Raw genomic sequence first — 15621 nt, 5'->3', positions numbered from 1 at the left:
GAAATTCACCCTGTGAGGGCAGGCCCAGCCGCCCCTCCGCCCTCATCTAAGTGAGCCGTGGTTCTGTGTGTCCTGCTGCCTGTGCTCCAGGTTCCTCCCAACGTGCCCGTCCGGCTGCCCCGCTCTGCCTGCCACCCACTAACCCTTTAAGACACATCGACACATCGGGCTGTCACCTCCTCCAGGAAGCCGCCATGGAGCATTAGGCGTGCCCCAAACCACCCTGCCCCTACCTCCACCAGAGCCCCTCTTGCTTTATACGGTGGATGCCCGTGTGTGCGCCCGCCAAGCAATCCTGTAGCCACACACCCGGCAGAGAGGGGGCTGGAGGCTTAAAAGCAGTAAAAGGGGTTTTGTGGCTGGGACAACAGCAGTTTGAATATGAGCTCTCGCTTTTGTATATTACGCACACATGGACCACATCTGTGGGATGCAGGGCTGGTTTATGAAAGATGAGGCCACAGGGTAAGCTGTAGAGAAAGAGGTCACTGTTTTTAGGAGGTCTGGGAGCTCTCCCGATGCCGCTTGGCCTCATGGCACTTCATCCTTGCCGCCGAAAAGCGACAGGAGTTGGACGAATGACCGACCTCCTCGCTTCTCCCCAAACATCTCGCTCAAAGACCCTTGAGGGGCATAATGATATCCAAGGCTCCGAGGGCCCCAGAAGGCAGTGGGGAGTGGAAGGACGCGTGAGCTGGTCCAAGAAAAGCCAGATTGGGCAGTGTCACTCAGTCAGGAAACTCAGTTAGGACACCAGGATCGGGCGGGGGCGGGGGGGACCGAGAAAGTCACCGCCTTGGGTCTCGAAGCCAGAGCGAGCCTCCGGAGGACACTGGTCCCAAATGTTCCAGGAACAGCTGCCAACTTTGGCCAAGTGTTCTCCATCCGCGGTGAAGTGAGCAACACAGGAACTTTCCAGAAAGCTGGATGGGCTTAACTTAAAGGGACGATCTTGATTCCAAAGGATGCCCTCACCTGTTCCTGGTGCCAAAACACCCCTGCTCGTAGGAAACGGTGCGGGTGCGGTGTTTTTCCAGTGACTTTTCCTGGTAAAGAAACAGACGAGGAAACTTTCTCCCGGTCTCCACGGCAGAGACTGGGGTGAGGGGTGATGGGTGTGCCTTCTCTGAAGGACTCCAAGGACCCAGAGATGTCCCCGGCGCACCCGGGAGGGCGTGGGCAGCGCCGGGGAAGCAAAGGCTGGTGGGCAGTGTCCCAGGGAGAAAGATGCTGGCGGTCTCCCCGGGCAAGAGGCTTGCGGACACACAGGATAAACACGCTCCCCAGGGCGTGTCTCCACTCCGGGCCCAGTGATGCAATGCACAGATGTGCAAACTTGGGGACAGGGAGAGAGGAATGAGGACTAGCAGCTGTGAAGGTTGGAAACCAAGGGACTGGCGGGGTGGGGAGCAGTGGGACCTGCCACCAGCACCTTCTAGAGACTTCCCTTGGCAAGGAGACCAGGTACTCGGCCCAGGTCCGGACTCAAGGAGGAATTAACGCCAGGAAGAGGGTGGGGGCACGAGGACCTAAGGCCTCTTCCCAGAGAGGGGCATCTCGGCTTCGGCAAGAACCATCCCGGCAGCAAAGCCCTTAGACAGGAACCCCGGCTGCCCCCTCCCAGTCTCTACATGGTCTGAGGGGCGGGAAGTGGAGGCACTAGCAGGATGACTGACTCCGGCCCAGGGCATAGGCGGGGAGGCTGGGTTCCCCACTCCCTACCTGCCCTGTGAACGAGTGTCACACCCTCACCAGTAAACCGGTAAATGGGGCCAGAAGCAGACCCAGCTCCCGGGGCCGCCTGGGGATCCCGTGAGTTTATAGACTCTCGGTTGCTTAGAACCGCAGTAAAGGACACACCACTGCACACAGAAGGCGCTCAAAAGGTGCACGTGGGACCTGGCACATTGCACAGGGCTCCTCTCAGGGTGGCTCTGGCCAGGGAGGGATGGAGCGGGTTTCCCAACGTTACCTGCTCCGAGTCACAAAGCCCACAAAGCCCGAAGGCAGCAGAGTTCAGATTAGAGTTCAAGGCGGCTTCTCCCTGCTCCCTCTCCGCCCAGCACGTTGCCCACACGAGCTGCGATCTCGGGCATGTCCCTTTACCTCTCCGTGATCGGTTTCCTCCTCTCTGAAACACAAGGGCCAGACCACATGTAAAAAAGAACGGAGTTGGGGGGCGCCTGGGTGGTTCAGTCGGTTAAGCGTCTGCCTTTGGCTCAGGTCATGATCCCAAGGTCCCGGGATCGAGCCCCACATGGGCTCCCTGCTCTCTCTCCCACTCCCCCTGCTTGTGTTCCTTCTCTCTCTGACAAATAAATAAAATCTTAAAAAAAAAAAAAAAAAAAGAACGGACCCACAGTCTGCAGCCTGTCCTCCAGGAGAACAAATGATGACCCCCACAGCGATCGACCCCAGGCGGCCAGGACTCCATCGGCAACTGCCCACTTCCCGAATTTTTGCCTTTACTTCCAACTCAGGACCAACAAGAAAATAACTGAGTATGTTCCCTAGCCCATCACAGAGGCGATCTATACCCTGATTTTAGTTATCCTGCCTCCGGCTTCTCTGTGCCAACAGCCTCCCATCAAGACCTACCTACCCCTTCCCTTTGCCCACTCGGAGGCTCCCCCGCTCCCTGGCCAGCTTGGAGTCTGCGAAACACAAGCGATGTGGCTGACCCCCTCCCTCCATAGCCTGCCAGCTCTGGATAAACTCCCTTTGCTTCTTCTCATCAAAGGGGTCTTCACTTATCTCTGCAACCCATACACGGTCCCTAGCTTGAAACCTGCCCTCTAGTAAGCACCCGGCAATGCCAGCCTTCAGTTCACTCGGCCAGCCTCAGTTTGCCATCTGTCCTTAGGAAATTGGGGAGCCACGCGGACAAAGCCCCCAGGACCTTGAAAACTCCCCACGGAGGGAACCAGTAGCAGAGACCTTCCTTCAGTGCGGGGACTCCTTACCCTGTGGGGTGTTATCAGCCTGGGGGGAGGTGCCTCGATCCCATCCTAGATCCTCTGATCTGATCTGATCCCATCTGATCCCGGAGGGCAGGCAGCGTCCAAGTGTTTGCAAGAAAGGGTGTGGCCTTGAGAGGGACGTTCAGTCCTGCTATCTCCATGGTGATGTCACTCCCAGCCCCAGCCCACGACTACATCCAAACAATCATTTTTTTGTGTGTGTGTTGAACAGAAACACAACATCTGAACAATCCTCTTAACAGAAGGGGGGGTTGGGTTGGGTTAAACCCCCTTTTGTGAGTTAAGTAACACATATGTTGATCATTGATCGTGGAAAGATGCAGAAAAGGGGAGAAAAAAATCGCAAGGATTCCCTCCACCCAAAGCCCCCCCACCGTTACTAGTTTTTTCCCCCTCTGTAGTTAAAAAGGGAATCTACTATATCTACAGTTTTTATCGCGTGCAATTTTTAAAAAATTGAAGTATAATTAACATGACAGTGTTCTATGTTAGTTTCAGGGTGTCTGTGATGGGGATTTTTCTTTTTTTTTTTTTTTTTAAGATTTTATTTATTTGACAGAGATACTGTGAGAAGGAGCACAAGCAGGAGGAGTGGGAGAGGGAGAAGCAGACTCCCTGCTCAGCAGGGAGCCCGGTGCGGGCTCCATCCCAGGACCCTGGGATCATGACCCACACCGAAGGCCCATGCTTAACCCACTGATCCTCCCAGGTGCACCTGTTTTCCCATGTTATTACAAATTTCTCGTAAAAAGCAATTCAGAGTTTACAAAATATTCCATCACGCCGATGTCCTGTTGGTCCTAAAAAATAAAATAACCACAGTAAAAAGTACACCAGAGAGGCAGCCCCCAGGCCTCCCCTGTGGTTGTCACCTCCCCAGGCCTCCAAGAGCTCTGCCCAGCCCCTGTGGCTCCCAACACGTGTTTCCCATGAAAGCGCGCCCCCCCACCCCCTTTCCTATGGGGCTGCCAGTCAGGGCCGGTGTCAGCAAGAAAATGTCCAGATCAGCACTTTTGGTGGAGACAAAAGCGTTGGGTGAGAGGGCAGCTGGGAGGGCTCTGCACCCCTGGTCCTCGCCCCTACCCGCCATCTGCCCCTCCCCAGGCCTGACGTCCTGGAAGCAGAAAACCCCAATCCCAGCTCCCACAAGACAGAAGCTCTTTTCTCACCTAGAACTGAGTGTGGCAGGTGAGTTTCCCCTTTGAGGCTCTGCCCCACGGAGTCCAGGGCAGGGGGAAGCTAGGACCTGACAATGCTGCTGGGCTGAATAATAGTGAGGACTGTCAGTGAGGGAGGACGCTGCTGGGGGCGGGGGGGGGTCAGGGGTGGGCAGAAGGCAGGAGGGGGCGTGGATGGAACCTGGACAGGACCAGGTGAGCTCAGGTACATCACAGCAGGCCGGACCCTGCACCCTGGAAAAACCCCGCCTCTCTTTATTTTTTTAATTATTATTTTTTGAGCCCTGCCTCTCTCTATTTTTTTTTTTTAAAGATTTTATTTATTTATTTGGCACAGAGAGAGAGATCACAAGTAGGCAGAACAGCAGTCAGACAGGGAGAAGCAGGCTCCCCGCTGGGCAGAGAGCCCAATGCGGGACTCGATCCCAGGACCCCGAGACCCTGACCTGACCTGAAACCAAGAGTCTAGCTCTCAACCCACTGAGCCATCCGGGTGGCTCTCTGAGCTGCTTCTGACCGGCTCTCACCTGCTTTCCATCTTCAGAGCCCCCATGGCCTTTGCAGGGAGGGCAGTGACAGAATCTAGGAGGCCAGCAACCTGACAGAGCCCTGCCCTTTACTCCGTGCATCCTCTGCTCTGATGGTTAGAGAAGACCCTGTCCGAAATCCTCCGCTCACAGGAGGAAATCCAAGCTCCTAACACCTCCTCAGATGACCCGGCTCTTCTTGAAAAAAGTTCGCATTTCTTTTCTTTAATTTTTTTTTTTTTTTTTAGAGTAAACTTTATGCCCACTGTGGGGTTTGAACTCTCGACACCAAGATCAAGAGTCGATGCCCTATAGACTGCGCCAGCCAGGGGCCCCGAAGTTCACGCGTGTGGAATGCTAACCGCGTACTAGGTGCTGACTACTCTTTTTTTTTTTTTTTAATTTTTTTTAAAGATTTTTATTTCTTTATTTGACACAGAGAGAGAGAGAGAGAGAGAGATCACAAGTAGGCAGAGAGAGAGAGGGGAAGCAGGCTCCCTGCCGAGCAGAGAGCCAGATGCGGGGCTCGATCCCAGGACCCTGAGATCATGACCTGAGCCAAAGGCAGAGGCTTAACCCACTGAGCCACCCAGGTGCCCCGGTGCTGACTACTCTTAGTGCTTCACGTAGATTAAGGTACTCGACCTTGACAACAACCCTAGGAGGTGGCCTGTCATCAGCTCCATTTTATAGATGGGGAAACTGAGGCCCAGAGAGGATTGCCCATCAGCTGGCAAGGGATGAAGCTGAATTCTCACGGTGGCACTGTGTCTTATCTCTTAATTTCCAGACCTTCCCCCCCCCCCCCCCGGCCACCTGGATACAATTTAGCTTCTTGGTTCCTGAACATAGCCTTTCCCACCTGGAACCCCATCCCTCCCATGAGGTTGACGTCTCCTCCAGACAGCTCTTCTCTGGGCCCACTCTGCGGCCACCAAGACCCCTTGGTCTCCAGCTCTGGCTCCACCCACCAGCTGGGGACCTCCTCCTCAGGGCTGGCCAGCGTGCAGCCTCCCTCATCATACCTTTACCCCTTAGCAGAAGTGAACTGAAACACTACCCCCAATTTGTAGGTGGGGAATTCAAGAGGTGAACTCACTTCTCAAAGATTATGGGAACCAGAGCAATGGAGGGACAGTGGTGGGGACGAAGCCAGTTCATTCACTCTGGTGTCGTTGAGTGTCTGCCCTTGGCCAGGCACTGGACTGGGTGCCTTGCGGGATATGAACGAGACTGCCTGGTGCCTGTCCTCCTTGGTGTCCTTGTCACTGTGCAGGCCACAACCTCCCCCAACACATCCTCATTCCCATATTCTAGGGAAATGGAGATGAATTTGCACTGGGGGTGGAGAGGGCTGGCAGCTGTAAACTCCGCTGATATCACAGGAGGTAGATCCCATCCAGGGGAGGAGGGCGCAGCCTTCATCCGGATCTTGGGTACCACTTTTTCCAAAGACGTGTTGGGAACCTCATCACCAAGACACCCGTGCCATTTCCCCCCACCCGCTTTGGCCTCAGGACAGCTCGGTGAGGCCTGGAGGTCTCAGCTCCACTACACCATCTCCTCCTCATCCCTTCCTGTCCCGCCCAAACGTCACCTCCTCTGTGGAGCCTTCCGGGAAACTCCAGGAGCCGCCCCCAGCACCCCGAGCTTCCACCTCTCCCAGGGCTCTGGGACATCCTCGGGCGCAGAGCGAGGCCGACGCAGGCTCTTTCAGCGCCTGTAGGCGACCAGCGACGAGGCGGGGGTGGGGGTACCCCCGACGCCCCACGACTGACGGCGGCGGGCGGAGGAGGAGGCGAGGCTACGTTTTCCGCCCGCCCGCCCACTTGCGGCGCGGCGCGGCGGCCCGAGAAACGCGAGGCCACGTGAGCGCGCGCCTGACCCCCGCCGCGCCAGGCCCCGCCCTCCCGCGCCCGCCCCAGCGCCGGCCCCTTTTGTTCCCTCCCGGAGCCGGGCCGCTCGCTCCGCTCCCGCTCAGCTCGGCTCGGCTCGGCTCGGTCGCGGGGCGCGCAGGCGGCGGCCGGGGCTGCTCGGTCCGCGCCTCCCGCCTTCCCGCCGCCACCCGGGCGCGAGGCCCGGGCCCGGAGCGCGAGCGCGGAGCCCGGGCGCCGGGAGGGGCTGGGGCGAGTGGGCAGCGGCGCGCGGGGAGGGGCCGCAGCATCCTCTTCCCCCCGCGGCGCCCCGGCCGGGAGCGGAGGAGGCCGGGCTCCGAGGCGCCCGCGTGCAGCCCGCGCCGGAGGGGCGCAGGTAGGAGCCGCCGGGCTTGGGGGGGGTCCGGGGCGGGCGCTCGCCGGGCAACAAAGGCGCGGGGCGTGCGGGAGGCGGCGGCGGCCGGGCCTGGGCTGCAGCGGGGCGGCCGCCCGCAGGCATTGTCGGGGCGTGGGGCGGGCCGGAGGGTCGGGGGCCGGCGGGTGGGCGTGCGCGGGAGGTGCTCCCGCCGCACCCCCAACTTCCCGGTCGCCCGCCGGCGAGGAGGGGCCGCCGCCGGCGTTGGGGGGCTCCCTGGGTCGCGGGTCCGCGCGTGGAGGCGGCGCCGGCACCCTCGGCGCCCGCACCCGCAGACCGGGCTCCGCACAGCTGCCGGGGGGCCGCCCGGCCCGGCCGTCAAGGGCAGCGCGCGGCGGCCGGACGCCGCGGGGCTCTCGGGGCTCCCGGACGGTGGGGGGCGGGGTGGGGGGCGGGGCGGGGGGGCCCAGCCGGGTGGGCGCGGCCGCGCGGCCCCCTTGTCCAGACCCCCCGGCTCTGGGAGAGCTCGGAGCCTCCGCCCCGCCGGCTGGGGTCGGCCGGCCCATTGCCTTCGCAAAACTTGGTTGAAGTGCACGGTGGAGGGGTGAGGGGGAGGCTGGGGCCGGGCGGCTTCCCGCAGGGGTGCCCCCCCAGGGCTGGCGCTGGTAGCTGGTGAGGCAGCAGATTTTCAGCCCTCCCCGTAGGGAGGGGCCTTCGCCGCCGAGATGCTTCGCCCTGGCCTCCAGGGCGCGCCCGCTTGGGCCCTTCAGGCGGGGGGGGGGGGGGGGCTGGGCGGGGCGGGTGCCCCCTGGGCGCTGTCACCAGGCCCCAGCCCCGCCCCGGGCAGCATGGGCAGGGGGGCATCTTGGGGAGTGTCACACACCGAGCAGCGCATCCCCCACCTTTGATACCCCGCCGCTCCCATGTGGGTGAGAAGTAGGAGTCCAATTTGGGGGGGGGGTGTCCTCACCCCTGTAAGATGCCCAAGGGAGGTTAGTGGGGGTAGCACTGACCCAGGGCTGCAGGCAGCGGAGGAGAGTGCTGGGAACGCCACGTGGGGCAAGACACCCCACCAGTTGTAATGTAAACAATGAGCCCTTCATTCATCCGGCTGCTGTCACCTGTCCCAGCACTGCCAGGGGCGGGCAGGTCCCCGGACCGGGCCTCGCTGCCCTGGAGGAGCACAGCCCAGCAGCACTGATGGCTCGCTTGGTGGGGGAGCTGGGAGAAGAGAGGAGGGACCCCTGGAAGATGGGGTGGAGCAGGAAGCTGGTTAGAACCCCGAGCCACAGTTGCTGCCAGGATACCAAAGGGGGTTTCAGGCAGACGAAGTCGCATGGGCAGGGGCTTGGAGTCCAAAAAGGAGGCCTGGTGGCTGTTGGGTTGGAGGAGTGGCGAAGGACTTAGGTGACTGGGGTGTGGGGTTTAAGGCAGGGGAACTTCTGCTAAAGGAAGGGATTGTTTCCCCCTTCCTACTTTTGCAGATGCCCCCCCCCCCGCCCCCTCCCCCATGAGCCATGAGCCCAGGCTGCACTGGCATTTGCAGTGCCTGGCCCAGGAGAGATGTTGGGGTGTGGGTTCTGGGTCGCATGGGGTTGGGGGGAGAGGTGGAGCAGAGCTTCAAAGCCAGAGGACCTGGCAGAGGGAGGCTGGTGGTGTCTGGGATTCTGCCCCTGAGTTTGAAATCCCAAGCTGGGGATCCAGCCACCCCGCAGGCCTTTCTCAATATCTACTTGCTTGCTTTGGTGGTTGAGTTGGGAGGCTGGCACCCGACAGCCTGGGTTCCAGCTCTGTTATTTATTAGCTGTGTGACCTCGGACAAGTTACTGTACTTCTCTGGCTTAGTTTCCCTGTCCTTTAAAATGCGGGTGCTCAGGGTCTCTGCCTTTTTAGGGTCGCTGTGGGAATCTGATGGATGGATGTGTGTGAAGTGTGTGCCCAGTGACAGGGAGGGTACCCAGTGTTTGTTTTGCTAGTGCCCTGGGTCTAGCCTCCGTCCACAACCGTGTGGCTCGTCCCCTCCCCCGCTGTTTGTCCACCACGGGGCAGTCCTGCCTGTTATCCAACCGCTCACCGCAGTTTCCTCCCCGGACTGCTCCCTCTGCTCTCATCTGTGATGTGGGGGAGACACTCCCCTCCTGGCCTCCCCTCCCTGACCCTGCCACCCTGAAGACTGACCCCGGTCCCTGGTCCTCTTGATGCCATGTGTCCCACCTCTGCTTCCATGCCCAGAGTGGGGGTGGTGTTCCTGACCCCACTGGGCCCCTACTGTCTTCGTCGGAGCCCCTGGAACAAAATACCACAGACTGGGTGACTTGGGTCCAACAGAAATTGATTTCTTACGGTTCTAGAGGCTGGAAGTCCAAGATCGGGGTGCCAGCTCGCATGGGGGAGGCCCTCTTCCAGCACGCAGACTTCTTATAGTCGCATCTGGCAGAAGGGACTTGGGAGCTGTCTGGGGTCCCCTTTATGAGGGCACTGATCCCATTCAGGACAGATGTCACCTCCCAAAGCTCCCCCCATACCATCACATTGGGGTTAGGTTTCAACATATGAATCTGAGGGGTGGGACACAAACATTCAGACCCCAGCGCCTGCCCCCGGGTCCTTGGGGAGAACTCAGCTTTTGTGTAGGTTTTTAAAACAACAACAGCACATACCCAAGCCCTCGCTCTGTGCCAGGAACCGTTTCCCGAGCTCTCTAAATGCTTGTATTCATGTGTAGCTATTGGGCACAACCTGCATTTGACAGATGCGGGAATCAGGATCCAGAGAGCTTTCCCTGTTTGCCTTTCGTGCATCCATTAAGCACCAACTGTTTTTCCCAGGGGAGACAGGCTACTGTACTATGTGCATTATCACCAGGGCTCCGTGTGGGACATGCCTTCCTCAGACACCACCCCAGTTTGCCCAAGTCCAAAGTCCCGCTTGCTCTCTGGCTCCCTGGGGGCCCAGCCAGGCTGACCCTCACCTTCCCAGCTTTCCTCTCCCCACCCACCCCTGCTGGCCTGACCCCAGACGGCCTGACCCCGGACGAGCCTCAGCTTTGGTAAACTGGGGGTGGTGGCAGGAAGGCAGGGAGGGTCCTGACCCGTGTTTTCGGGATTCTCTGCTTTTGCAGGGCTCAGGAAACTCCTTCAGTTGGATTAAGGGAGAGGGGAGTTAGGAGGGAAGGGGGACTGGTACAGCCGACAGTTACAGGCAGCCCCAGGGTCCCCCAGGACCCGGGATGCTGGCAGGCAGCCCCTCCTCTGGCTTGCTCCTTTCTGGACCGGGGTTTCATTTTCTCCTCTCCTACTGCATCTGTCCCTGCCCCTCTCCCTGTAGGCTGGTTCTGTCTAGGTTGTCGGCACGGTGACTATAACTGAGGCCCCAGGACCTCCTGTGGGGCGCCCCCTTGTTCTGGGGGTGCTAGAGAGACCGACTGGCCCAGCTTGGGTGAGGGGACCCACCCTGTTGCTCAGCTGGTGTGGGGGGCGGGCCACGTGGGCTCCGGGGCTGGGGGCTGCGGATCCCGCCTCGGGATCGCCTGCCGTGATGGTGCCGGTGTGTGCTGGGGGCGCGTGCTGGGGGAGGACGGGTGAATGGGGCATTGCTCCCCTTGGATACTCAGGATCTGATGGGAGAGGCAGACCCAGGCCAGTTGACTGGGTGATTTCTTGGGAGTAGCTTGAGTGCACCAGTCTGACCTGGGTGGGGAGGGAGGGATGGTGGGAGATGGCGAGGGACAGTGGGGAAGGTGAATCACGGCACCCCAGGCTGTGGCTCAGAAGCCGATGCGGTGCCTCCCTTCAGGACCTGGAGACTGGAGGTCCGGTTGCCAGCCCGGGACCCTGGCAACCCCACAGCCCGCCCTGTCCCCCCACTCCCGTGCGGGGCTGCGGGGTGTGCGTGTGTCTGTGTGTGTGTGCAGAAACAGTCATACAAAACTCATGTTTTCAGAGGAAATGATTCAAGATGATAATGAAACGTTTCCCTTCCGAGTAGGAAGCCGAGCATGTCGGGTGGCTTTTATTAACGAGGCGTGCACGTGGGGTTTTGTCCACGTAGCATTGCCGTCTTCTCTGGGCAGCTCTTGGGCGTCCCTGGAGTCTGTCCCGGACTCTGTCTGCCCAGGAAAACACCCGCTCCGAGTCCACGTCCTTCTTTGCCCTCGCGGCCTCTCTGCCGTGAGGGGGTGGAATTTGAGGCTCCCCGGGGCCCCTGTTTTTCCGGCTGGGGGCTCAGCCTGCAGCCCACCACTCTCCCACGTGCGGCGTGAAGCCGGACCGGCCACAAGGGAGGGAGAGAGCGACGTTCGGTGTCCGGGGGGGGGGGGGTTGCCTCCCCGTATCCTGACTCCGCTCAGGCTGTTCCCTTTCCTGCTGTAGTCTGTTCCTTGCAGAAACTCGTTGGTCCGTTGACACAGCTCCCTCAGACCAGGGGCTGAGCTGGGGCACACGGCGCTCAGGGCAGAGGCGGGAAGACCTTCACCAGGGCCTCGCGTGCTCTTTGACCCCTGAAAGGGCTGGGAGGTGATTTGCCAAAGGGAACGCGGTATGACGGGGATGGAAAAGGCGTGCGAAAGTTGAGCAAGAGGGAGGTCAAAAATCAAACGGAGCTGGAGGGGGCCCACTGGACCTTCTCCCGGAGGTAATTTGACTCCAAGGTGTCTAGCAGCCAGATCTGAGGAAGGAGCAGGCGTTTGGAGGGGCTGCACGGCGCCTCGCTCGCGTGAGCCCCGCTGTGTGTCCCGCCAAAGCCTGAGGGTTGGACAGCGTGGTCCCGGGTATGCCCTCGGTCTGGAACACAGAGAGGGGCAGCCGCCGCCCCTTGATTCTGCGAAACCTCCCCCTGGAGGGTCCCTGCCCCCAGCTGAGAGCTGGGGCTCATGTGCACAGCCAGTCCCCTCCCCCGGGGTCTGACCGGTCCCAGGTGTGGGTGAGAACCAGGAGCCACGCTGCTCTCTGCCCAGGGATCCCTGTCTCACGAGGGGGCATGGGGCCAGGACGTGCGGCACCCAGGTTGGGTGCCCAGTCGGCCCCAGGAGTGGGCGGAGGAGTAGAAGAGGGGAGAGGCATTTGGGCAGGGCGAGCGGTGGGGTGAGATGCCTTCAGGAGCAACGGGAAGTTCAAGGGGGCCGGAACAAAGACTGCTGGGGCCGGGGCTGGAAATGAGGCCAGAGGCAGGCAGTGCCCGGGCCGGTGGGCAGAGATGTGGCAGGCCGTGGCCTTGGGCTGCCCTCCTGATCTCTTGCCTAAACCTTATCCCGGGTGCCTGGAGAAGAGTCGGTCTTGGTTCTGAGAAAGTCAGGAAAGCGGTGAAGAGCTCAGGCTCCGTGGCCAGAGGGTCTGAGTTCAAATTCCACGCCTGCTCTCGACCAGCCTTGTCACTGTGGGCAAAAGGTGGAGCGCTCCAGGCCTCAGTTTCCCCACTAGGAAAGTGGATGGGCTCATAACAGGGCTGCTGCGAAGGTTCGCTGTGTTGGTATTCGTAGAGCACCGGGACCGGAGTCTGGAGCAGAGCAGAATGTGCAGGTCTGTGGCTCCCGAGGCTGGAGGAGCTCAGAGGAAGGGGGGGGGCCCATCCCACCTGAGCCCCCCACCCCACCCCCAGGACAGCCACACAGGGTCTGAGTGCAGCACAGTGAAGAAGCAGGCTCTCTGTGATGGCGGTGGTGCGGACATGGGGTCACCTTTCTCCCTGCGCTGGACCCGCCCTGGGGGGCTGCGGGTGCTCAGCGTGGTCCATTAACGGGTAATGTTGCTCTTGACGGTATCCGACGCTGTGTGGGTTCGGGAGAGCCTCCCAGGGCAGCTGTGCCAACTGGAGCAGAAATGTGCTCTGAGAACAGACCCGAGTCTCTGCTTGATCCCCTCCCGTGACGGGAGGCTCACTGCCAGCTTCTTTGTTCACGGGGCCCGCGTGTGGTTAGCATCCACTCTGTGCGCCGGCTGCTCGTTGTTTTGGAACGTCCTGCCCTTCCCGGAGACGGCTCCAAGCTGGCCAGCGAGTGCAGCGATGGTGTGTGGACAGGCTGCTGTGGGCCCCCAGCTAAACACGGGCAGGACGAGGAGGGCAGAGGAGGGCATTTCTGTTCATTCCTGTTTCCTTCCTTCACGCCTGTGTTCACCACGGAGGGGCTGTTTGCTGGGCGCTGTCCTAGGTACCGAGCCCGGCAATGAGCGACAGAGGCGGAGGACCTGCCCTGTTGGAGCCGCTCTCGGCGAGAGGTGAGGGAGTTTGCCAGCCGAGGAGAGGAAGGGCATTCTTGGCAGAGGGAACGGCATGTGTGAGGCCCCAGCGATGTGACAATGTGTGTGGGTGGGCCGGCGTCTGCGGCATTCAGCTAGCATTTGGTGGCTGGGGGTGGCCGTTGCTTTTCTGAAAGCACTAAAAGAAAACACTGACTGTGAGGGCTTGCTAGGGACGGAGCTCACCCCTGGAGCCACCAGGTTCTGCCCCTCCCCACCCAGCCCTCCCCATCCCCTGCCAATAGCCCTGGGTTGCCCTTTAGTGGCATAGATGGTGCCCCTTGGCCCGCCCCCAGCTGGTTCATCCCTTCTCCAGGCTCCCACATGGGCCCCTGCTTGCATTCTGTCCTGCTGTGTCCGTGAGGGGACAGGCCCAGCTCAGTGGTCTCAGCCTCCAGCCTGCCCCTCGCCTGCAGGGGAAGGCTCGGGAGGGGAGGCTGGGGTGCTGACTTGCATGCCTTGTTTCGGGGGGAAGGTGGGCGTGCTGGAAGGCTGTCCAGCGAGCACGGCACTGCCGCATGTCAGGCCCTGGGTGCTTGAACTCCATGGGGCTTGGGCCTGCCCGCGGGGAGCTTGCAGGCCCCGGTGGGGGAGGGGAGAGGTGGTGGCAGACAGGAGCTCCCATGGGCCCCGTGGTTCGGCACCACCTCCTGGGGCTGGTGGCAGGGGAGGCCCCAGAGGCAGGGACCACCCCTGGTTCCTCTGCTTCCGCTGCTGCCCTCCCCCAGCCTAGGTAATTAGGGAAAGAAAAAAAAATTATATATATATATATATATTAGAAACATATAGGTAGTTCCATAAAATGTTTATATTTCCTTAAAACCTTTTTATGGAAATACAACATCCATACAGAAAAGTGTGCATGGCGCTTGTTGAATTTTCTCCAACCGAAACGCCTGTGTAACGGAGCCCAGATTGGGAACGAGAACCTGCTGGCTCCCCGGGGCCCCTCGGGGCTTGTCCTTCCAGTCAGTACCCCTGACCCAAGGGGGACCCCTTCCCTGATTTCTGGCATCTTCATTTTTACTTATTTGTTTGTTTATTTATATTTATATTGTATTATTTATTTGTTTATTTTTAAGTAGGCCCCAGGCTCAGCCTGGGGGCTTGAACTCACGACCCTGAGATCGTGACCCTGAGATGACCCTGAGATCGTGACCCTGAAATCGACCCTGAGATCGTGACCTGAGCCAAAATCAAGAGTCAGATGCTTAACTGACTGAGACCCCCCGGGCGCCGCTGTATTTTTGCTTTTTATTTATTTATTTTATTTTTATTTTTTAATTTTAATTTTAATTTTTTAAAAAAAATATTTTATTTATTTGACAGAGATCACAAGTAGGCAGAGAGGCAGGCAGAGAGAGACGGGGAGCAGGCTCCCCGCTGAGCAGAGAGCCCGATGCGGGGCTCGATCCCAGGACCCTGGGACCATGACCTGAGCCAAAGGCAGAGGCTTCAACCCACTGAACCACCCAGGGTCCCCATGTATTTTTATTTTTAATTGTACTTGACACACAACATTATCGGTTTGGGGCATACGACAGTGACTTGACAAGTCTGTACGTTGTTCGGGTCGCTTCATAGTAAGTGTGGTCCCGTCTTGTCACCACGTGAGGTTCTGACGATACCACTGACTGTGGTCCCTATGCTGTGCTTTTCGTCCCCGGGACTTACTTATTTTATAACTGCCAGTTTGTGCCTTTTAATCCCCTTCCCCTCTTTTGCCCACCCTCCCCACTGTCCCCGTTCCCCTCTGGCATCCACCAGTCAGTTGTCCTGCATTTGTGCGTCTGTTTGTTAGAATTTTATTTTATTTATTTTTTAAAGATTTTATTTATTCATTTGAGAGACAGAGAATGAGCTCAGGCAGGAGCAGAGGGAGAAGCAGGATCCCCACTGAGCAGAGAGCCCGATGGGGGACTCGATCCCAGGAGCCCGGGATCATGACCTTGAGCCGAAGCCAGAGGTTAACCGACTGGGCCCCCGGGCGCCCCTGTTTGCTGGTTATTGGAATGCCCTCTTTTTGTGTAGTGCTTGGCCAGGTGTTTCGCTGGTCTTGATTTGTTGGGCTTTTTTGTATTCTGAGTAGGAATCCTTCGTGGCATGTAGGAATTGCAAACATATCCTTCCTGTTCTGTGGTTAACTCTTGACACACTCTGTCTCTCCATGTTGTCCTTTGACGTTCAGAAGCTCTTAATCTTAATCTTGTTCATTTATCTAACTTCTCCCCGCTTTCCAGCGCTCCCTGGGTCCTGGTTAAGAAATCTTTGCCTACCTCAGTGTCATGTCTCTCGTGTCTTCTGCTAAAAGCTGTATTGTTTTGCCTTCCTCGGTTAGATGCACTGTCCCCTGGAATGGACCTTTGTGTACCACGTGAAGTCGATGTATTAGTTTCCTTTTGCTGCTCTGACAAGGGAGCCCGAATGTGCCAGCCCCAAACAACACAAATGTATTTTATCTTACAATCCTGGA

The 15621-nt window shown here is 59.1% G+C and overlaps 1 protein-coding gene and 1 long non-coding RNA gene across 2 annotated transcripts in view; one reads left to right on the top strand and one right to left on the bottom strand.

The window, feature by feature from the left end:
- Positions 1–382: 382 nt before the first annotated feature.
- LOC308359738 lies at positions 383–3089 on the bottom strand. Its single transcript, XR_013968450.1, has 3 exons — positions 2964–3089; positions 1973–2131; positions 383–1046 (listed from the first exon to the last, which is right to left on the bottom strand). It is a non-coding gene; the product is annotated as an uncharacterized lncRNA (long non-coding RNA).
- A 3685-nt stretch (positions 3090–6774) lies between these two features.
- CLIP2 (CAP-Gly domain containing linker protein 2) overlaps positions 6775–15621 on the top strand; it is a 68524-nt gene continuing 59677 nt past the window's right edge. Inside the window, exon 1 of the mRNA XM_080830933.1 lies at positions 6775–6936. The gene's annotated coding sequence lies outside the window, so the exon portion shown is untranslated. The remainder of the gene's footprint in view (positions 6937–15621) is intronic.

This window comes from Martes martes, assembly GCF_963455335.1.
Source record: "Martes martes genome assembly, chromosome: 18".
Taxonomy (NCBI): Eukaryota; Metazoa; Chordata; class Mammalia; order Carnivora; family Mustelidae; genus Martes; species Martes martes.
Note: the sequence above shows the minus strand (reverse complement) of the source record. Positions and strands in the feature narration are given on the sequence as shown.